The following is a 23,559-nucleotide window of genomic DNA, read 5'->3' as shown; positions in this document are numbered from 1 at the left end:
TGTGAAATTTGCTGTGAAGCCACTCCGGACTGCAAAACGTCATTTCCAGGATAGTGGCACTGAGACCCTCTGATGAGTCCCTTGGGAGCCCACAGAAAACAGAGGAGGTCCTCTGTGTTTCCATTCCCTGTTTTGAAAGGTTCACTGTGCCACTCCCTTTCTGTGAATGGAGCAAAAGGTAAGGTTCTGTTTCCAGTGTCCATGTAGTCACCTGGAAACTGCCCTCCTCCTGGGCCTCTTCCCACCCCCAGCAGGGTGAAATCATGGCTATGATCTAAAATGGCTTTTGAATAAACACCACTGAAAACTCCACTGCCTTGCCTCTGTATCCAAGACAATAGGCAAAAAGGAGGAAAACAGTGAAGATAAGGTTGCTACCTTGAATAGAGGTGTTAGGGAAAGTAGGACAAGAGTCATAATGCATATGCGTGCACACTTCTCTGTGTTAGAAGAGACTATAAATGTAGGTCTGTTTTATTCAGGGAACTTTGAAACACCCTTCCATTTAAAGAAAAGCACACTGCCCAGAGAACAATTTTTGTATAACCATGGTTTAATAAGTTTACTTCTTTAAGTTAGAAGCAAATGGCTGAAAAATTCAAATACTGATGATATATACAGCAGTTGTCCCCATTTGCATTTACATGATGTCTTTGTTGGAGATCTCAAATGAACTATGGCTTCAAATGAATTTATATTAATAAAGAGTTGCAAAGGTTTCAACACTGCATATGTATAACTGGCCACCTCACATTTTATAAAACTGAACCAGGTACAAATTAAAGAGGATTTGTTAGGTTCTTGTAAAAACATGATTAATGGGAAGCTTATGCTGACCCTAAGGCTTAATGAGAGTTACAATGCAGAATAGAAATCAGGATAATCCTGCAATAGTGACACAGGAATAATGGTAAACTATAGATACAAACTTATGTTAGCTGAAAGTATTTATTACTTCAAATTTACACTTTAGAGAAGAAAGTATTTGCTAAGAATGCCTAGTTAAAAAATACTATCCAGAGCCTTATTAATGAAAATAAGAAGCCCAAGTTAATCGCACTACAGAAAAGGAGAAAGCATGTAAAATTGTCTAGTAGAATGAGACATAATATTGAAAAGGGAGAACAGAGAGACATTTCTACTCTGAAAGTATTAAGTAATTAAAAAACAGAGTAAGCAGAATTAGATGTTAGAACAGACAATTCAAAGTAGAGTGGTGCATTTTGGGGCACAGGTGACATATCTGAAAAGCATAATTCTTTCACTTTTGGTTTAGAACCACTCAGTATCATTGGGTAAATAGGTATTCATTGAATAGAAGCACATCATAACCTGTCTAGTGATGTGTGAACTAAGGAGGCTACAACAGGAAAACAAAAAACCTGCTAACAGTGGAGGGCAGTGTAAAATTTGAATTCATCATACAGCAAAATAGAGGGTAGAAGAGATCTATGCATATTTTCCTTGCCTTTAAAGGAAATAGACATTTTCCCGTGGACAGTGTAAAGCAATAGTAAAGTCTAACACAAGCTGTAACAGCACAGCATCGACTTAATAAATTATCAATTAAAATCTGGGAAAGAATTTCAGAGATATAGCAGCATGTTGACAGCATTTTTAGTCAGCATTCTTGAATATGCAACATGTCGATGTAATTGAATCAGGCAGTGATTCAGCATTGAGCCAGTCTGCAGCCTGAGTTCACCCTGCACAGTTCTATACAAGAGATGTCTCCAAAATACTAAAGCATGGAAGGGAATTCGTGCAGTGCCACCAGTGATGAAAAAAGCAACAACTTTTGTTCATTAAAATAGAACTGCTCTGGTTTAATAATAATTGTTATGTCCCTCCATTTTACAATACATAATGGCAAAAAGTTTTGGCTTTCACTGATTTATCCTTTCACTCTAGGAAAGAGACAATTACATTAAATATGAGAATTATCTTAGCACTTCTGCTAGGACATCATTGAGATGCAGTAGTACTGAAAGAACCTACTTGGTAAACAGTACTTGTGCTTGGGGGAAAAATATATTCAATAAATACAGAGCTTGCCTGTAAATACCCTTCAGAAGTTGTAATGTCCAAGGCAGCAGACAAATCTTTACCAGATTTAATATTACTTTCTATCTGTGGTGAGTCACAAGAAAGCAAGCAGAGAGACCCACCCTCCAGGGTGCCAGAAGAAACACTTTTGTCATTCATGCTAAGTGACAAAATATCTCGTTTATAGAAGTCACTGTGGAAACAGAATGGTGAGTTTAATATATTGCAGCCCATGAATGCTCAGTTTACATCTTCAACAGAAAACTTTAAAAGAAAAATTTGAAATTTCCTGTAGTGTTTCAAATAACATGAAATGTTTTGTACAATGGTCAAAAACTTAAAATTGTTGATATTTTAAATACATATACTGCCAGATATACTCATTGGTTAAGACTATAAGACAGGAAGGCGGCAGTCCCTTCATGTGTCTGCAGTATTTGATATTAATGCTCTGCCTTTTAGTTTTACTAAAGCAAAAATCTCATATAAATTTTAATGGTTCTTAGTTGTATTATTTTTCTTTTATGGTCAATGCCATGAAGAGTTCTGCATGATAAGGAAACAAAGGATAAACTAGATCATGAAAAGGAATATTCAGCAGTACTTTTTGAAAATGTTGACCCGTATCTTGAATTTTTTAGAGAAGAAGAAGGTTTTATTTCAAAACTTCTGTACAAGAAATCTTATAAGTAGTACAACAGGTTTACACAGCAAGTATATCATGTGTAGAGCAGTAATATAAGTGTACTGTGTCTGCTGAGTACTTTAATGCTTTCAAACCATGCATAATTATGTATGAGTTTGATAAGGAAAAAATCATACATTGAATTTGTCAACAGGCAAAATGTAGATTCATGCTGTTATTCTTTGCACAGGATTTGTTAGGATAAAGAAATTCCCAATCACTACAGGGACTTTGTTTTATTCAGTACTATCTGAATTTTCATAGATAATTACAGCCTGAGAAATTTACTCCAGCATGTATCATTACTGCTTAAGCATCATGCTAAAGAACAAGCTTCACTCACACTCTTTTTCTGCTTTTTAGTTTTTGTGGAGCATATTGTCTAATCTACCCTATACATTTCATCATAAAGAATGAGCAAATGACACCTAAAATAAGAAAAATTAAATGGAGACACTTGGTTTACCAATTTAACTTCATAAACTTAAAATTATTTAAAAGAAAAAAACACGGTGAAGCAGACATAAAAATCAGAGAAAAGTAGGAAGATATTTCTGTATTTAAGGAAAATGGTGAATAGCATGTTATGGCATCTATGCAATGTTTTAAAGTCAGTTCCTGTGGTCAGACTCAATTGCCAAGCAGCATAGCTTTCATAAGTCTGCATATATGGTAAATAGACCAAGATTTACCAAGATTTTCTATTTCTGTACAAACAGAAATAGAAAGTCTGGGGGGGAAAACCCAAAAAGCAACCCGGAGAAAAAAAAAAAGTTTTGGTTCTCATACCTTGCTTTAGTAATACCATCAACTTCTGCTTTGATATAGGCTGGTTGTCCAAACAGGTGTCCTGAAAGTGCCATCAGGCATTTGAATGCCAGCCAGTGTTTAAAACATACCAGTCTTATAGCCATTTATTGAGATGCTGCAAAAGTCCAATATTGTCTGCAGAAAAATTAGAAAGACTTTGTTCACCTCAAGATTAGAACAGCAGAGGGAGCTGTCAATCTTTTCAGGAAGAAGGACATAATGATATCCAGCTTCAGAGATGGGTATGTATTATCCAATCAATTCTAGAGCATCACGCAGGGCTTTTGTTGTTTGTACAGTAGTTGTTTGTACACTGTCCAAATATACAGATAAATGTGGAGTTACATGACTTCATAGCTTGACCAAGGCTGACAGAACAGTGCACATAGTTGAAAATCAGCCAGAATTTACCCTAGCTCTAGTTATTATCTATTGAAATCAAGCTGCTTTTTGAATTTTTAATATAACTTATTTATTATGCTTTTTTTCCTTCTATTTTTTTTTCTTTGTCTGTTGATAAATTCCTAGAACTCCCCTTTGGCTTCTTCAAGCTTACTTTCAAAGCTACATATATATCCTACTAAAGTGTGAAACTCCTCTTGACTGCTTATTAGTCAATGGTGCTCCAACACGCATGATAGTAAGGGCAAAATAAAAAATACATGCCAGCAAAAATTGCAGTAAAAGTTGCAGTAAAAGTAGAAAAAGGTCATGTTCCAGTCATGAACTTGATACAAAGAAATGAGCAATGAATTGTTTCTTCAAATTATCTTCCTAGCATTTAAATAGCTGTACTCCTTTCACTTTTTCTCTTGAAGCAACCGAGGCTAGGAAGATTTTTTTTTTAAGTGTGCCAGTGTAGTGCTTCAGTTACAGAGTATTTAAGCACAGGGAAAAAAAAAATGATCATTAAATGTTAAAAGACAGATTTATTCAGTGTCAGCTCAACACTACTTGAGACATGGTACAAATCACCTCTGTCTGTCTTCGCTTGACTGTAAAATTTGCCCAAGGCAATCCTTTTTTAAATCAATCTTAGTGGTAAAGTGCATGATAGCAAAATTAGATAAGCTTTAAATCAAATAAACCCCTCTCAGGTATAAACAATTCTGCATTAATTTGAAAATCAACTATGTTTTAATTTACTGCTAATACTTATTTGAGAAAAACATTACAATAGCAAGTAAAACATTTTTCTAATGAACATAAGCTTTTGGAAACAGTATTAGAAGTTTAAACTATAGCCAATGGGCTAAATGTTAACCTAATAATCAAAAAAAAATAGGGTTAAAAAGACCATGAACGCTTGGAAAATTTAAAGAGAAAATTAGTCTCATTTTCTCTGTTTTGCAGTCTCTAACATTCATTGTATTCCATGCTTGCATGTTTTTATTTATGGGTAAAGTGAAATACGCATCTGTTTTTGGCAGATGTGTATGGTCTGGCAATATGAAGAGCTACTGGATTCCATTATCTTCATACTCCAAGGAATTCTATACCACTGTTTTAATATTAAGATTATTTTATGAATGTGTTGTAGAAATACCCTTAAAATAAGGAAGGTTCATGAAAGAGGAAGATTCATCATCTCTACAGCTCATGCAATTTTCTGTGTATTTTCAGTGTACTTTCAGCTACTTTTGCAAAAAATGTTGTCCTCCAACACATTATGATTTGGATTATGTGCTATCACATGTTCTGGCTAGCATAAAAGAGTATTTTGATCTACTCTCAAAATAAAGAGTTTAAGGTCAGAAATGTCACAGCTACACAGAGACTTGTCTCTGATGCTGAGCCATAACGCATTGACAGAGATCAATTGGAAATGGAAAAATATGATTTTTTTGAATTCCACAATGACCATGGTGATTAAATATAGCATTCTGCTTAGTCAACAGTTATTTTTGCCAGCTTACATTTAATTACATAATCAAGTGAAATTTTGATGCTAGAGAAGTTCCTTTGATCACAATATCAGATGCTGTAAAGCAACATATACTGAGATGTCTATTAGTGCCGAGATACAGATGCTTTTGCAAGTCATTTGCCCAAAATGTTTGAAAAACTATTTTCTTTCTTATTTTTTAAATGCAATTCAGAAATAACATGCTAGAGAATATGGTCTTCTATACTGTGGGTCAAACTGGACTTCCTTTGCTTTGTTTGAGAAACCTGTTCAGTATTTCGGCTGTTAAAGTCTTCAAATATTTTAACAAGATAGATCTTTGTTTTGTTACAGTGTTCTTTTGTGCAGCTGTAGCTACTTCACTTTGCTCCTGACCACTTAATTGCTAGGAATTAATTTCCTCTTTTTTCTTTTCTCTTTTTTTTTTTGTTTAATTTTCCAACAATAATTTTATGGGGCATGCTAAGTCTTAAAGCAAAACCAAATTAGTTAAAACAGTTAGAGCTGCTATTTGAATTGGTGTATGGAGTTTGTAATATGATACCATCTATATAATCTATCACTTTGCAGAAAATAATTACATTTCTTGAAAGGTCTTCAATTCATATTAGATATTCATAAGTTGAAAAAACCCTAAAAACTGGCAGTTCAGCATGTAAATCTCAATGTTATCCACATGTGAATTGCTGTAAAACAATGAATAAATGTGATTGAAGCACTTTCTGTAGGAGCTGCATAAATCAGCTGCTCTGCCTTGATTTTCGTTATTTCATACTTTTATCACAATGAGAAGCAAGATTTTAATCTCATAACAGAATCTGAAAACATTAGTGGTTCCTTTCTTTGTTGAGCTTTTTGTATACTGTATGTTTGTGAATGTGATGTTCACATCCAAGAATTACATATTGATATATATATACACACATATATATATATACATATGTATATATGTATACATGGTAATAAACGTTTCATAAACTATTTCATCCCTGTAAACATGAAAACTTGTGCAGACTGGCTGCGATCATCTCCATGAATTTTTAACCATGGATACAACTGGATTTCAGTAGTATGTACATCATCCTTAAATCCTTTGACCAGATATCTCAAGTATCAATATCCTTATTATTTTTCCCTATATAATTTTAGGCATTTTGGCAAACAATTTTGCTTTATTTTTTCTAACCTTTGTTAAATTTTATCTAAAACTTGATTTAAATTTTATTCTGTCTTTTCATATTTGAAATTATTAGTAGTCTTTTTTTTTCCATTTAAAGCAGTCTTATCTTGAGTGCTTAAAGTTTTCTTACCCTTTGTTTCTTTGCTTTTTCATAGTTTTGGTTTTGTTTAGTTTTTTTCAGTGTTGAATTATCTGTATTCATGTTCTTCAGCTCAGCTGAATACTTCTGTTTTAATAAGGAATGTGTATCAGAAGGACCAAGTCAGTGATAAACCTCAGGGTGAAAAGGCCTCTTGGATCTTTCCCTCTCACTACTGCTTTTACTTCTACAGAGGTACCATAAAAGGATATAAATTCAGAATAGGTGATGTTGGAATATATACCCGGAGGCTTTGTAGCCCGGATTCCTTCTAAAGGAGGACTGCTAGCATTTGATTACCACTAGGGGCTGGATGGGAGTGGAAAGGGAAAGGAAAGAAAAAGGGAAAAAAAAAAGAAAAGGAAAAAAAAGGAAAAGAAAAACAAAAGAGAAAGAATAAAGGGAAAAGGAAAAAAAAAAAAGGAAAAGGAAAAGGAAAAGGAAAAGGAAAAGGAAAAGGAAAAGGAAAAGGAAAAGGAAAAGGAAAAGGAAAAGGAAAAGGAAAAGGAAAAGGAAAAGGAAAAGGAAAAGGAAGGAGGAATGAAAAGGAAAAGATAATGAAAAATCATTGCATAAAATCCAAAAGTTTTGTTTTCTTTGACCAATCATTGTGCATCTATGGTCAGTCTTGCCCTATCTTCTCTCTTACCGGAAGATAGCAATGCTCTTTTCACTGCAATATTCTCCTCATGTTGGAGTTACTGCTTTGGATACAATGAATACATTTTGATGACTGCAGGTTCAGAATATTGGAGTGCTGAAACTCTTTGGCAGTATTCTCTTGCTTTTTTCCTATGTTAAAACTCTGAATATTTCCTTAATGGGCTTCTAATGAAAGGCATCTAGTACATATCTTCTTATATTTTGTTGTCCCCTAAGTTTAACACCTTACATGAATTTAGAAAAAAATCCATAATTTTATATTGTTAAAAGCATAAAAAGATTATTTCTTCAATGTGAAGAATAAACAGCATCTTGACAAGTGTAAAATGATGTTACAAAAATAAAAATTAAATACATAAATACGTGTGGAGACTCATTCACTTTCACTTTAATGCTCTTATTCAGATATTTTAGTCCAGAGTATTAAAGTGATCTTTGTTAGGTTTAGGAGACCAAAGTTCTTTTCAGAACAATTCATGAAAATTGAGAATTTCATGACCTGTTCTGAGAACATTCTCAGAAACAGAAAATTATTTGGAAATATCGTACCTTTCTTCATGTTCTTTGAGAACTGTTTCTGTTTTTTCTAAGTAAGAAAGCTGTTGCTATTATTAATAATAGCAACATAGTGCACCTATAAAATATTAGAATTAATTTGCTTTAAAAAGAAGTAACTTAATTTTCATTTTTACAAGAACTATGAAGTTTTACTCTTCTTCTAAACTAAGTGACTGCATAAGCTATTTGGAATTTGACAAAAATTCTGAGCCCCACATGTTTACAACTATAACAATTCCTACTGAAATGGTATAATTTGATCATGAAGTAAATTATCTGCCTCAAAATTAAATTTAAACATTTTATGTGCAGATCCAATGCATTACAAGAACTGTAAGTTAATAATAGTCAAATAATAAAACTAAACAGTGTTTTTTCTTTTTCTTTTAAGTTTTAAAATTAGTTCTACAAAGTGAAAATTCAGTTTATGGGAATAGAAGTTGATCAGATGTACACTTTTTGACCAGAAGGAGCACTAATGTGCCTATTTGTGTCCTGTGCTAGCAAACTGTCCCTTACTTTTATGCTGATTGACCATGTTTTGGAAACAGAGGTTGTAGAACTATTGAGACAAGTATTTGAAGGGATAAAGTATACAACCTATGGATATCTATCTATCTATCTATCTATCTATCTATCTATCTATCTATCCATCCATCCATCCATCCATCTATCTATCTATCTATCATCTATCTGTCTATGAATCTATCTTTCTATGTATGTCCCTTAGCAGTGGCTCATGGAGATTGAAGAAATTCCTAGAAGGAAGAGTCTTTGGGTAACAACATAAAAAATGAAAGTGTTTGTCACGTAAAAAATTTAAAGTTTAGCTTTCCCAATCAATGGCTGTCAGATATTTAAAGAAAAATATTTCTGAAATAAAAGCAAGCTGTATAGTCAGGCAGAAATGACCTTTTCCATCAACAGATATGTTGATGTTGTAGAAAAATTATCTTCACTGGACATCTTTTCACTATTACAAGTCTTTGCACCTGTATGTTATGACCAGCTAAACCAATGGAAGATTTTTGATGAATGCATAACCAGACACCTTTTAATTCAAAGAAATTATATGGGAAGAAATGGAAAATGTCAGTCAGAAAGACTGTTCAAGCATTCAAAATTGTTCCTGCTCAGAAGCATTCAGGCTCTGCAAAAACCTCACTATTGGAAAGATTTCAGGAGTAACTTGTAATTCCACTGTCTATTGTTGGCGTTGTTGTCGAAGTTGACAATGACATTTCTGTAGTCTGCCGGGTGAGAGTTTGCCATGGTGTAACTCCAACCAGGAGCCAAGCCCCGTGCAGCCATTCACTTACTCCCCCACCAGTAGGACTGGTGAGAGAATCAGAGGGAAAAGGGAAGAAAGCTCACGTGTTGACATAAAAGACATTTTAATACAGAAAAAAGAAAAAAAAAAGGGCTATGCCCAAAAACAAAGCAAAACCAGTAATTAATTCAGTGCTTCCCATGGGCAGGCTGGTGTTCAGCCATCTCCAGGAGCAGGGCCCCATCATGTGCAGTGGTGACTTGGGAAAACAAATGCCGTCACTGCAAATATCCCCCCATTTCCTCTTTCTTCCCTGCACTTCACATACTGACATGATGCCCCAGGGTCTGGAATATGCCTTTGGTCATTTGGGGTCACCAGTCTTGGCTGCATCTCCTCCCAGCCTCCCAGGCACCCCCAGCTTCCAGGGGGGGCAGTACAAGAAGCAGAAAAGGCCTTGGCTTTGTGCAAGCCCTGCTCAGCCATAACAAAAACATCTCTCTATTATCAACCCTGTGTTCAGCACAAATCTAAAAGACCATCCCATACCAGCCACTGTGAAGAAAAGTAACCCTATCCCAGCTGGAACCAACACAAAATTATATCAAGAGAAAGGAAAAAAAAATTAGGTAGTGAAGTCAAAATTTGAAAACATATTCCCAGCCACAATTTATGTCTAATTACTTTGTAGAAGAATGAAATAGGAGTAAAATGAATAGATAATCTATGAGTGATTAAAATGTAAATTGTTTTTGATAACTGATGCTGATTATGTCTGGAGAACTAAATTTCATAGGTTTTGGGGATTTGTAACAAAGGAATTTTTTCTGCAATTCAGATTAATTTATTTCTTTCTAGAATGGTATGAGCTGTATCTGTGGCTGAGATCCATGGACACAAGTATTTCTTAATTCACCCAGCTTTGTATGTCAGGTGGGCCTTTATTTCATAATTTTTAAAAAGTAAAGGAGCCTTTCTAAAAGAATTAGTGAAAGAAATATTTGGAAAATAGAATCCCAGGAAAGAGTGCACAAGGAATATCAAGCTGTTTGGTTATTTAAGAGATGAACTGTAGGGGAGGATGCAACAAGAAAGCTGTATAAATATGACTGCCTGGCAAAAGATTTTGAGAATATAGAAACTATAAGCGAGATTGAAATGAAAGCAACATTTGAGATCCCTTAGTTGTGGAACAACGGGAAAACAAAGATGTGACCAGCTGAATGTAATCCTCCCTGGAGGAAACAATTCCCTCCGCAAGCAGGCAGGCCTAAGAGTCAGAGCAGGCCCTGCAGCTTGGCAGATGGGGCCCAAAGAGTAAGATTTAGGGTTCAAAATGTAAACATAGTATGGTAAAGTAGTGATTCCTATAGGCTGTACAGAAATGTTATAGTACACGCATGCTGTAGTAGATTGGTTAATGAGAATCTGAATATTCAACACTGAAGATGATTTATTGTATTGTAACGGGAACTTCGCTCTCTTTTTGCGCTCCTATCTCTTTTCGCTCTCTCTCTCTTTGTCTCGCTCTATCTCTTTTTGCACTCTTCTTCACACCCTTTTCTGTCTTTGTCTCTTTGTCTTCTCCTCTACACTTCTTCACCCCCTCCTTTCTACACGCTCTGCACTCTTAAACCTTTGTCTTTAACTCTCTTACACTTTAAGCCTCTCTTGTCTCAGGCCTGCTCTGAGCTGTGGTGGGCAGCTCACAGCACGGCCCTTCACCCACGCCCTTCGCAATAAACTGCAAGTTATACGGCTTAGCTTCAAAGAGATCTTGTCTCCGTCTGTCCCAACCGTGTGACCCTCCAGCTGCTCCTACAATGAATGAAACTGAGACCTGTGAAGGATATATTTTTCTATAATTCCATGACATTCATTAGTGGAATTCAGTCTTGGGCTGGTGGAAGACTGCGAAATGCTGGTTCTCCCTGTGTAAATACTTCTGTAGACTTCCAGTAACCCAGAAAAACCTGGTTTTTTACCCTCTTAAAATATCTGTGATTGACTGAAGACTAATTGTTTTACTCTTGAAGACTGAGAACTGCAGACATTATGGGATATTGCTTGGACAGTTTCTGGCAGGGCTGTTAACACAGATATTCTGAGCCCTTCAGGTGATAATCACAGAACAATCTTTCCTTCCTGATGGCTTTAATCTATAAAGGGTTATGAGATCTGGGATAAAATAATCTGAAAAATCAACATCTTGCCCACAGCACGCTGTTAAAGATGTGATGAACAGAAGCATTCCTGCTGGGTCTTCCCAAATAATCTGCTTGGTTCTGCTGGCTTTATGGAAACACTACATGGAATAAGTCTCTTCTTTTTGCCTTCCTTTTCAGACACTTGAATATATATTGAATGAAGGTCGGTGTATTTATGGGTGCATTTATTCCTTTATTGCATTCTTTATACACAGAGGGTAAAAGCATAGAGAACAAAGTGGATTCAGACAAACAGAACTCAATAAACTTTGCTGATGTGGTCACTTTAAAACAGATAAAAGTTACTGTTTGTTTTAAAGCTGTAAAAGACTCTTAAAAATGTACATAAGCAACATGCAGGAGTGCATGATCAGAGCATATGCCCTAGTTCCATTAATACACTTCATTCTGCGATTAAGAAAAAAAAATCATCTATTGAAATGCTTTCAACACTTATTCCCAAATGTTTTTAGATTGCCAAAATAATAACTTGCACATCAAAGAAAAACTAGTAATTCGTCTTGTCTACCTTACCTGCCAATTCAGACTCAGCTTCTCATCAATGCTGTATTTGTTCTCATTTTTTTCATCACTGTAGTTTTTATCAGTATAGCATATTTTCTAGTATTCTGTCTTACTGAAGCCTTTTTTACATTATGAAGATTTTGTAGTTGGTGTTTTTTCTTGAGAATCTGTTCAACAATAAAGGAATTTCTGGACAGTATTGTAAGTGCTCTGTTTAGTCTTGCTTTCTGACTACAGGAAACCCAGTTTTACTTACTTGGACAGAAAATACCATTTTACTGATCAATCCCATTTTAAGTTTTGCAATCTCATTCTACCAAACTTTAGAGTTTTTGAAATGTTGTGGGGTTTTTTAGAGAAGTAACTAACTGGTAAGAAGGAAGAAGATAAATATACTCAAATGGTCTCATGAATCAAAATTCCTTCAATAGTCAGACTATTGAATCCTTCTGGAAAGCTTATATGATTGAGTAGTTGGCATAAGGATACTGAGACTTGCAATCTTTTATCAGAGAAATATTTTAAAATAACCAGCATACTGCAAATTTTATTCCTATTACAACTTTTCATTTGCTACACCTCATCTGTTCATTCACCCTTGAGAGTGCAAAATCTCCTTGCACTTAAATAAGTACTATTCCATTTTTCTTTTCACACGATTTGCCATTCATTTATTTTCTAATTATTTTTTTGTTTTATAAAACATTATTAAAATAAAACAACCGAAAACTAAAACAAAAAGCAAACAAAACTTTCCTTAAAATACTGATAATAATGCTATTAGAACCCTCACAAAGATTTATTTGAAATACTGGATAAGCTAAATTTTGGATTTTATGTTTTACAGAAGGCAAGTGGATTATTGTCTGGTAAAACAGCATGACAAAACCATTCTTGCTTCATTAGAGATGCACAAGGGTTAAAAAAATAATAGTTCTAATACCCCCTACATTATTATGTTCTGTGCATAAAAAGCCCATGTTACCTACAAGTGGATTATGTAACTCCAGCAGCTTATTTCATCTTAAGCCATTCCTGAAGATCCTCTGTTTCGATTTTATATATTTTGCTTTTAATACATTTTTTGTAATAAATAATGATGTGATGCATGATTATGTTAACATTGATATCAGAGCATGCAAAAAATGCTGGCATTAAGTGTATCTGATACAACATCCTGATGAGTCAAGTAATTTTAAAAGGTGTAATTTATTTTATAAATTCATTACACAGAGAACAGTGCCAGAGGCTTTCCAAGACATTATGGTATTATTCTCTTGTGACAACAGCTCCTATATCATTACCATTAGAATAGAAAGATATAAAATAGAAATATTGAGTATTTTTGGCTGCCATCTGATCTTTTTGGTTAAGAAATCCCAGAAGTATTCAGTAAAGAGGGGAAATTTTACCATTCTCAATAAAGAATGTAAATTACTAGACTTGAGAATGGCGTGAACTATCAGTCATACTAATAAATAGATATGGACCTAAGACAAGGTATAAAAATCAGCATAAGTATTTCGGAAATTAGTCCCATCTCCTTCCTCCTTCTAGTTTTACAAAAATTCCTAATGAAGTTTGTGAAAATTCTGTTACAGAGAAGAACAGTTTAGCCTATTGTATCTGTAACATTCACGAATCAAAAAGAAATATGGAATTTCTGGATTGGTAGACAAAAACACTATAAGAATTGCAAAAATACACTTCCTTTCCCATTTTTTACAAATTAATATGTGATTAAATAACACCAGGCATAATAATGCGATTCAGAATTCAAGACCTATTCAAGGGCATAGGTCACAGTCCGACTTTTATTGCATTAGTTTCTTATCTGGGAGCAAATATTTCAGCACATTTGAATTTCTGTATTTGATGCAATCTACTATGAATGAAGGCGAATAGAATCTAGATCACAATCCTTTTCAAATTTCTCTATTAGGAAGTACATTTGCATTACCCTTGGGTAACATAAGGAAGAATCTTCTTCCTATATTTTCTTCCTACTTCAAACCTTCTGTGTTTTGGCAGATTTTGGCCAAGTCTTTAATGCTACTTAAATATAGCTTTTCTCTTAAATTACTACAGGTATCATAGTTGATTGTGTCTATAGGTATTTAGGGGCTTTGAATTGTGCAGATAAACCTGGTGTTATATATGCTCACTAATGAAATTTTACTAAATATACAGCAAATCATTATGCATAACATTTTTCACAATACTTTTAGGATTCACACCCATACTGAGAACTTTGTGTCCCATTAACTATATTACATTAATTATACTACAGTGAATTGTTTTCCTATAGAAAAAGTATTATAAAAATAAGTTTGCCTGTAATGTTTAATGAGACTAACAGAAAAATATTTGTATTGTAAATTGCATGGCTCTACTTTTAAATTACATCTTCTCAACAAGTTTGAATAAGCTCTTTCTTTTTCTGTGGCTTGTGGTTTTTTAGTATGTTTCTATATTCAGGAACACTTATCCATCAGAGGTTACTGGAGCTTGATCAGGCTTTACAAACTTAAAACAGTCCTATAATATAACCACACAATTTGAGTGAACATCTCAAAATAATTAAGACTTGAAATTAAGTTTCTTCTGGATCTTACTAGTTGTTGAGTGGAATATTTAAACAATAAATTCTAAAAGAGGCTTATAAACTTGTTTGCATGTTTCCTGAATCAGAATAAGGAAAGTGAAACACCAAACTAATTGCAAACATTCGTGAGCTGAAGCTTGCTTTTAACTCCTAGCAAGAGAAACAGTCAAGGGACTTAAAAATAGAGAAAACTGTAAGTTTCATATAAATTTTCCTACTAGAGTTCAGGCTAAAATGACTGAGTAAAAAAAAAAAAAAAACACTTATTTAATGGAATTCAGGGATTTTTATTGTGATTAGAGGCAATTTAACATGCAAAAATATTTTCTGAATACATTACTCCATTAATTTTTGTTTCCATTCCTCAGCTACACTAATGAAAATCGTTTGGCCAGTTGCATAGACAACCAAATATTGAAGAGAATATTTTCCACTACAGTTTATGAAACGATAAAAAACCTGTTTTCTTAACATCTACACTCAATATATAAGGAAGACTACTTCTGACTACAACCTCAGAAATATTGAATTCCATAATATTTTGGGGTTCAATTTTTCTTTCTGGAATTAATTTGTGCAATCCTCCAGTTAAAATTTTCCAGTGTTAAGAAACTCACTAAATTGAAATATGGTTTTTTGTCTTCTTGTGGGGTTTGGACATGTTTTTGTTGTCATCTTGTTTTGATTTTATTTCTCCTTGTCTGCTTCTATTGGCTCAGCATCAGTCTGCTTAAACACCCAGAACAGCTGTCAGTGATAGGGACTAAAGGTCCCTTTGTATGGTGGGAGAGGAAGCCTTTACTCAAAGCTCAGTGCAAAAATGATCCTGTCCTTCCAGTATTCTCAACCACTCCCCAAAATAACCATAAATAGTCCTGTAAATTTTAATCATTCATAGGAATATGTTCTACAATGTGGTCTGAATGAGAATGAATCATCACATGCAGCATAACTGGATTAAAAAATGAACAGCCACACAAAAAAAACATATAGGAGATTACAGATAAAAAAAGTCTGAATGCATTCTAGGAATAAAAGCCACCTAAGGAGGCATTGGTATAGGTATATACAGTTTCCCTGTGTGGACTGTTGAATGTGTGATGACAGAAACTGCATACATGCAATGATCAAAAGTTATTAAAAAAATTAGGTACATTATGAACTGAGAGTTTTCAATGATTGACACTGTCCGCACTAAAGTGAGTGCACATTAATAAAGATGGAACTTGACAATCAGGTGTATCCAGGACAGAGTTGTGGTTGTGTGTAGTATTAGGAATAGCATATGGAATACTCATTAGTTGAGGTCCAGCCCTCTTGACTGGCTTTGCTAAACCTTGAAGGGTGTGAATGTCCACGGATATCCAACATGATGGGGGAAGCTATAGACTACAAACCACAGCTCTTGACATCCTATTTACAAGAGAAAGAATTGTTGAGGAAGATATAATTTGGAACCATAAAGTCAGGGTGAAGAAACTCACGAGCCTGTACTAGTAAAAGCATATATTACTTTTAAGCACACGTATCCAAAATAAAAAAAATTAAAAGTTTAAATTGAGGCCTTCTTTCCATGAGAAAAAATAGGCAAGGAATAACAACCTAAAACAGAGGCCTATGCTTTTTCAATGGAAGTCTTCTATCCCTGTGTATATCAGGTGACAAGCTATTTAGGAAGCTTCTAGGCAAAAGGAGGTACTATAAATATGAAAAATAATAGTTCTACAATTATTAGCCAGACTCTAAGGAATTTATTTCTCACTGCTAGGAAAGATGTTAGTATTCAGTGCAAAGTAAGTTATTGTTTGTAAGGGAATTAGAAGTCATCATAACACAATTTAGACGTGACATCATGAGAAGGACACACACTCTGTGTGTGGATTGGAGACATGAGAAATATACCAACAACATGCTAGTTATACGAACTGGGTAGCCAAGAGAGACTGTATGTGGGGAAGGATAGGGACAGAAGTCACTTTACATCCCCAAAGATGCCTTTGAGATCCTATAAAAAATCTCTTAAGAAATTTAGGTCTGGGTTTTTTAATGTCATGTTGATTTTTATGCAAGAAACTACATACTGATAATGAATTAATTTTTTGGTAGGTGATGTTGTGGTAAGATACTCCCTAAGAAGGCCTCACTGAAACCCAGTAGTTTGTTTTATAAAGTAAAGCAGTTCTGCTTTTTGAAGGAGAACTATTGAACAGTTTTGACCACACAGCACCAAGTGACACCTTGGGGATCATAATGCAGCACATTGCAAGAGCCACACAACTGAAAAAATTGCATCCTTCTTGTCCATGGAGATAAATCTAAAAGCTAACAGGGAAAATGGTATTTAAGAGGCAGAAACAACTGAGATAATGTCAAGCGAAAGAAGTTTCTGTAACACAAGAGACAAAGGTTTCCACATGCGAGAAAAACAGGCATAGATCTAACTACCAAAAAGGCAACACAGGAGAGCAGTCCTATTTATAATGAACAACACATTGAATTTATTAATGACAGGCTAGGGATAACAACAAAAATGGAAAAGAGAAGAGAAGTACAGTGACAAAGAGAGACTCAAGGAGTAAGAATACACTTGAGAAGGCAAGAACAACAAGTCCAGGACCAAGGCAGTTTAGACTACATTCATTAACTGACCCCATACAGGTAAAATAGGAGGAATAAAGTCAGGAAAGTAAAGAGGCCATACACAAGACAGTCCAAGAAAATTGCGTACCAAAACCAAAATTTCCTTATTCCAACAGTAAAAGTACAAATAAAAATAAAAATACAATGCAGCAACAGTAAAACCTGCTTTAGAAAAAATGTTTCCTTTTCTTTTTTCTTTTTCTTTTTATAATTTTATTCTATTTGGTCTGCAGCTTTCAAGTCCCTATAAATGGAAATATCCAGCAGGAATTCAGGCCGGATTCCAGCTAAACTTTGACTTCAAATTCAAGAAAGAGATTCAAAGGAACTACAGGGTGATAAATCTCAGTCCCAGGGAATGTGATGGAACAACTAATCATGGAAGCCATTCTGAGAGACATAAAGGACAAAAAAGACATTAAAGACTAGTAGACATGGATTTAGTAAGGGTAAGTCCTGCTTGACTAACGTGGTAACATTCTGTTATGGCTGTCTTTGTAGGTGAGGTGAAAGCAACTATTTTCTGCCTAGACTGGGGTGAGGTTTTCAGCGTGGTCTCCCATAAGATTTTCTTAGACAACCTGATGAAGTGTGGTCTATATGAGCACTGATGTGGGTGAGTATAAGGTGAGTATGGTCTAGGTCTCTTTTCGGTATTGTCCATGAAAGGACAAGATGCAAGGGTTACAAACTGAAACATGAGAGGTTTTGCAGCAAGTTTGAAGCCGAACGTTTTACCAACGAGCATGACCAAGCACTGATATTGTTTCATCATAGAACCTGATGAGAGTCCTTGGAAATACTCAAAAGCTGTCTGATCTTGGTCTTGGACAAAGAGGTTCTGGGTGACAATGTTTAACTCCAGAAGGCATTTCCATCATCTTCCAACCAGTGATTCATGGAAAGGCTTGAGGAAAATAGACCTGATGAATTTGCAGTTTCCAGTGGATAACCAGAATAGGTTAGCAATAAGAGTCAGGCCTCCTTGCAAGGTTCCATACTTCAAAGTTCTATTCCCAAAATATTATCCCTTGCTATCACAAAATAAAAAGAAGTAAAGAAGACATCTCTAAAAGAATGAAAAAGTTAACAAATTTTTTTTGAAAATTTTCATGGAAGAGAGAGGAATGGAATTCAGAGGAGAAGCCTTTGGGGATGGTCATATATAACAACTCAGACTGAGCCCTATCTGCAGCATCTCTAGAAATACTTGACTAAGGAGCCTTGTTTTGGAAACATAAAGATCCTTTTATTAGGAAAGTGACAAGATACACTAAAACAAGCTGGGCTGTAGACAGGTGTGACACTGTGGGGAGTCATTAAATGAAGCAAACCCAGTATATGACACCTGACAGCCCTGAGAGTGCCTGCTATCTTTTCATGACAGAAGGGAAGGACGTAGAGAAAATCCAAACCTGTTTCATTGCTAAAAATTTGATCTTTTTAGGGTTAGAGAATAAAGCAGACAGAGATCTTTCAAGTGATTTTGCCATTACAATTATTATTATTAATAAATCAAATTACATTTTGTATGAATATTCCTTAATCTCTGGAGGAAAATAGTTGTTTGAAAGTCTCTAAGTAGGTCTGCCTGTAGACTGTCAGTAAACTATATGACTGTATGAAGTGGTCTGCCAAATAGCAGCCACTATATGGGAAAGAAATTGTAGTATTTTTTGGATTAAATTAATGCTTCTCTTTTGGGCAATTCAACTTAATTTTAGGAGATGAATCACAGGCTTAGCTTTCTAATTTCTTTTTCCTAGTTTTTTGTGGGGTTTTTTATAAATCACATAAGATTTATAAAAAATCTTTTTTTTTTTTTTCTTAGTATTTATGAAGTGAATACTGCTTTGCCTAGTTTGTTTCCTGGTTGGTTTGTTTTTTGTTTTGAAAGGACAAGAGGAAATGGCCTTAACTTGCAATAGGGGAGATTCAGCTTAGATATTAGAAAACACTTTTTCACTGAAGAATGTGTTAAGACATTGGAGTAAGTTACCAAGTGGTGAAGTAACTGGAAATAGCCAAGAGGCACCTTGATGAGGCACTTGGGGTAAGATTTAGGGGTGACTATGGTGGTGCTGACATTTGGACTATATGGTCTTGAATGACTCTTCCAACCTAAATGATTCTGTGCTTCTGCAAACTCGATGAAGTAAATTTTGTGATACTACTTACACAAAACTCAGGTTATAAAAGCTCATCACACCTAAGCTATTTAAATAAAACATATTTATAATTGTTACTTTTTTTTAAGCAAACAGATAGTTTAGCCAAATGTAATTTTTAGAAACAGGCAAAAGACAGATTAAAATATTACCAGTAGTACATAAATATATGCTGTCTTTAGTATAATAGTGATATTTCTTTAATTATTAGCTATGCTTCTACAGTGTCAAGGCTTTCTCTATTTCCCAGTCTGCTCTACTCATTCCCACAGTGAGTAGGCTGTATTTGAGCAAGAGGTTCAAAGGGAGATATAGATGAGCAACTGAACCACATTTGCCACATGGAAAAAAAAAATTAACCTCAGGTAAAGGAGGAGGGGGATGTCCCTGGTTAGGAACATGGGGATGTCCATGCTTATTGTAATTTTCTTGCCAAATAATTATTACATATGGTCATACCCTACTTCCCTGGAAGTGTCTAAACCTATAAACAGATAAACATTCTGCAAGAAGAAGTAGTAACTGAATTCCTCTTTCTGCCTTGATTGCATGTGCAGGTTTTCCTTTAACTATTAAATTTTCACCATCTCAATCCCTAAGTGTCCTCACCTTCTGCTTTCTCCCTTCTCTTTGGGCAAAAGGGGTCATCAAACATATACTGGGTTTGCATGAAAATTTTTGCTTGTAAGAAGGTAACATCTTGGCTTCCATGAGATGATGACAGAAGTTTTCCTTATGTCTGACAGTGCAAATTCTTGCCTGCTTGAAGATGGTCCCACCTTTGGTCAAGGCTGAGCCCACTGGCAGTAGTGATAGCACCTCTGAGGAAGTGCATTTAAGAAAGAAGGATAAAGTTACTGGCCAAAACTAAATTACAGCCAGAGAAGTGAGGAGTAAGAATATGGGAGAGAAACAGCTCTGCAGATACCAATGCCAGTGCAGAAGGGATGAAGGTGCTCCAGGCACAAAAGCAGAGAATTCCCTGCAGCACATGGTGAAGACCATGGTGAGCACCCTGCCCCTGCACAGCCAGGCAGGCTCATGGTGGAGCACAGACCCACCTGCTGCCCACAAGAGTCCCTAAACCAGAGCCGGTGGATGTGCCTGAAGGAGGCTGTGACTGCATTGGAAGCCTGTGCTAGAGCAGGCTCTGGGCAGGACCTTTGACCCCATGGAGAGAGGAGCCCATGCTGCAGCAATTTTTCTGACAGGAATTGTGACCCACACTTCAACAGGCTGATCCTGAAGGACTGCATCCCATGAAAGGGAAGGGGCTGCTCCTGAAGGACTGCACCCCTGGCTGACCACCTCTTGCAGCCTATGGGAAGGATTCACATTCAGGAAGTTCATGGAGGATTGTCTTCCATGGGGAGAGACCCTACAGTGGAGAAGGGCATGGCTGTGAGAAGGAATAAGCAGTAGAGACAATATTTGCTGAACTGACTAGTACCCACATTCCCAATCTTCCTCTATTGCTGGTAGAGAGGAAGTAGAGAATTTCAGAGTAGAGCTGAACCCAAAAAGAAGGATGGGATGCATGGAAAACAATTATAAGCGTTGTTTTACATTTTCATTTTCATTATCGTACTCTGACTTGATTGTTAAAAAATTCAATTAATTTTCCCAGCTTGGGTTTATTATGCTATGACAGTAAATGGTGGCTGATCTCTCCCTGACCTTAGTTCAGCCTTTCGTCATAATTTCTGTCCCCTCTCCAGCCAAGGAGGGGAGTGTTAAAGCTGATTTGGTGAGCACCTTCTGTCCAGCCAGAGTCAATCCACCACACAGAAACTGTGTGACTGTAGGCCAGGTCAATGCACCACAGGGGCTTTCATGCTTTTGCTGCTTCTCTACTTAAAAGTTCATTCTGTTTCTGTCTCCCTCTGAATTTACTAATCCTTGCTCAGTGATGTTTAAATTGGTTATATATCAACACCAAGTAATTATAGTCTTTAACACTCATGTTCTAAACCAGTTTTAAGAATACAGTGCCATGGCATAAATACATGGCGTAATGGTCCATGATGAGATCTACTACCTAATCAGAGCCTACACACTCTCAGTTTAGCCATTGCCCCTTTTCCTATCACTACATGTGTAGCAGGTAGGGCCTGGAGTTCGGAAGATCTCGTGATGTTACGGGAAGACAGGGCCCCTGCCCCCTTAAATAAGAAAATTAACATAGGAATGTAGCCCCCTGAACCAGATGCCAGTAACTTTCCACTTGCCCAGCAACTTTCCATTCCCTACTAACCACAGATGGTAAGGACAGACCCTCACCTGACGTAGAAGCCCCCTAGACTATAAAACCCCATGAGAAGAGAGAATAAAGGCCTTTGATCCTCCACCATATTGGTGTCCGCGTGTTTCTTAGGCCCGAGCGACCCTGGGGAAGGGGGTCGCCGTGCTGTTTCCTGAAACCAGGCCGCCTGCCTTGTATCAGAAGGCAACATCTGGTGCTGAAAACCTGGGAAGCCGATCAGCGCCCGGGGGAACGGGAATTCGCCTGGATGGGAAGCAGCGGCTGTGGCGGCCGGTCCGACCACAGCAGGGGGGACGCCCCCGGACCAGCATGGACCATGGGATCCGCAGCGAAGGTCGTAAGTCAGGCTCATGAGCAATGGGGAATTAAGTGTGAGCTCAGGAATTCTAATCTTGCTATTGCAAGTCTCCTAGAGCTCGGGACGATCAAACGTCCAGTAAATATATTTTATTCGGAAGTGTGGGAGAAGCGCACTGCCGCCTTAGCAGAGGATACTAAGTCCTCAAGCAGTGGTAAAAGCCTCAAAGTGTGGGGGAAAGGAGAAGAGGCCCTACGCAAGGCATTAGAAGAACAGGAGACGTGGAAAGTCGCGCATATATGTTTATTTCTTGCAGTAAAGCGGGGGGCAGGGGCCGCGACGCACACAGTGTCTGAGAGCGATCGGATTGAATGCGGGAATATGCCGGGGCCGGGAGCGTTCCACCCCTTCCCGAGCCCGAGCCCAGAGCCCCCAGGGGACCCCCCGGAGCCCCCATGGGACCCCCCGACCCTATCGCGGAGCCCGCCTGGTCCCAGCCCCCCCGCGGAACCTTCTGAAAAATCCGCGGTTTCTCTATCCGTCCCTTCCCCGCTGGCTGCCAGCCCAGCGCAGGAGGCAGAGCAGCACACGCAGTTCTTCTGCCGGGGACAGGCAGAGGGGGCGCGGAGTGCGGCCAGATTGTCGGACCCCGCCGGGACCGGCGGGGACTCACCGCCACCGTTTGCGTTTGAAAATAGCGCTGAACCGCATGGCAAGGGCGGAAGGGAAGAGGCGGGGGGCGGAGATGCAGTCAGTCTGCTTGACAACGCATGCACGGGCGAGGGGGGAGAAGGGGCGGCCCCCGCAGTGGAGCAGGAGACCAATCAGAGTGCTCTATTCAAATTAGGTCCTTATAGGGCAAGGACCTCCCCCAGCAGCAGGCGGGGGGAGCCCAGGGGGAGGGAAAGGCACCACCCCCAAAGGGAGGAGCGGGGTCGGAGCCGCACAAAACGGCACGAAGCGCCGGAAATGTGCCAGCATTCAGCTTCCGCCTCAGAGTCAAGTAACAGCTGCTCAGACAGCTCGGGAGAGCTGACCGAGCCCGGCTGGGACTCGGAAACCGAGAGAGCAGAATTAATACGGTTTCGAGCGAAACCGAATAAAGCTTTAAACAATATCGGGAAACGGTCGCAACACAAACTCACCGATTGGGGAAAAACAAAGACAGCTTGTAGGGACCGAGAACCGGCAGCCTCCATGAACGCTTTCCCGGTGGGGGTTGCCGGAGCGCAGGGAAACCAACGGGGGGCATATACCCCAGTTAACCCAGGGGAAGTCAAAGCGATTTCAGAAAAAGGGGTCAATTCAGCCGTAGTACCCACTCTCGTGGACGACCTTTCTAACAATAATGATCTGCTCACTTTTGATATTACGCAAAGAAGCCGCATGCTTTTTGATGGGGTGGGGCGGATTCTATTTAAACAGCAGTGGCGGGACGACCGCGTTAGCCCGGGCTTCTGGGGAAAGGCAGCAACTCAGCGAACTGCCCCCAGCCAAGGCCCCTATCAGCAACTGCTCCACCACGCCAAGGGGAATATTGTGGGCACTGGGGCTGCGAAACCATTGTTACAGATGCCAGACTGTCGGGGCCTGGGT

General features: G+C 37.5%; 1 long non-coding RNA gene across 1 annotated transcript in view; it reads left to right on the top strand.

Annotated features, from left to right (window-relative positions):
- LOC113459422 (uncharacterized) overlaps positions 1–21,762 on the top strand; it is a 240,022-nt gene extending 218,260 nt beyond the window's left edge. Inside the window, exons 12-13 of the long non-coding RNA XR_012578180.1 lie at positions 17,468–17,683; positions 20,149–21,762. This is a non-coding gene — a long non-coding RNA (uncharacterized LOC113459422). The remainder of the gene's footprint in view (positions 1–17,467; positions 17,684–20,148) is intronic.
- Positions 21,763–23,559: the final 1,797 nt, after the last annotated feature.

This window comes from Zonotrichia albicollis, chromosome Z (assembly GCF_047830755.1).
Source record: "Zonotrichia albicollis isolate bZonAlb1 chromosome Z, bZonAlb1.hap1, whole genome shotgun sequence".
NCBI lineage: Eukaryota > Metazoa > Chordata > Aves > Passeriformes > Passerellidae > Zonotrichia > Zonotrichia albicollis.
The sequence above is the reverse complement of the archived record's forward strand: the minus strand, read 5'-3'. Positions and strand labels throughout refer to the sequence as shown.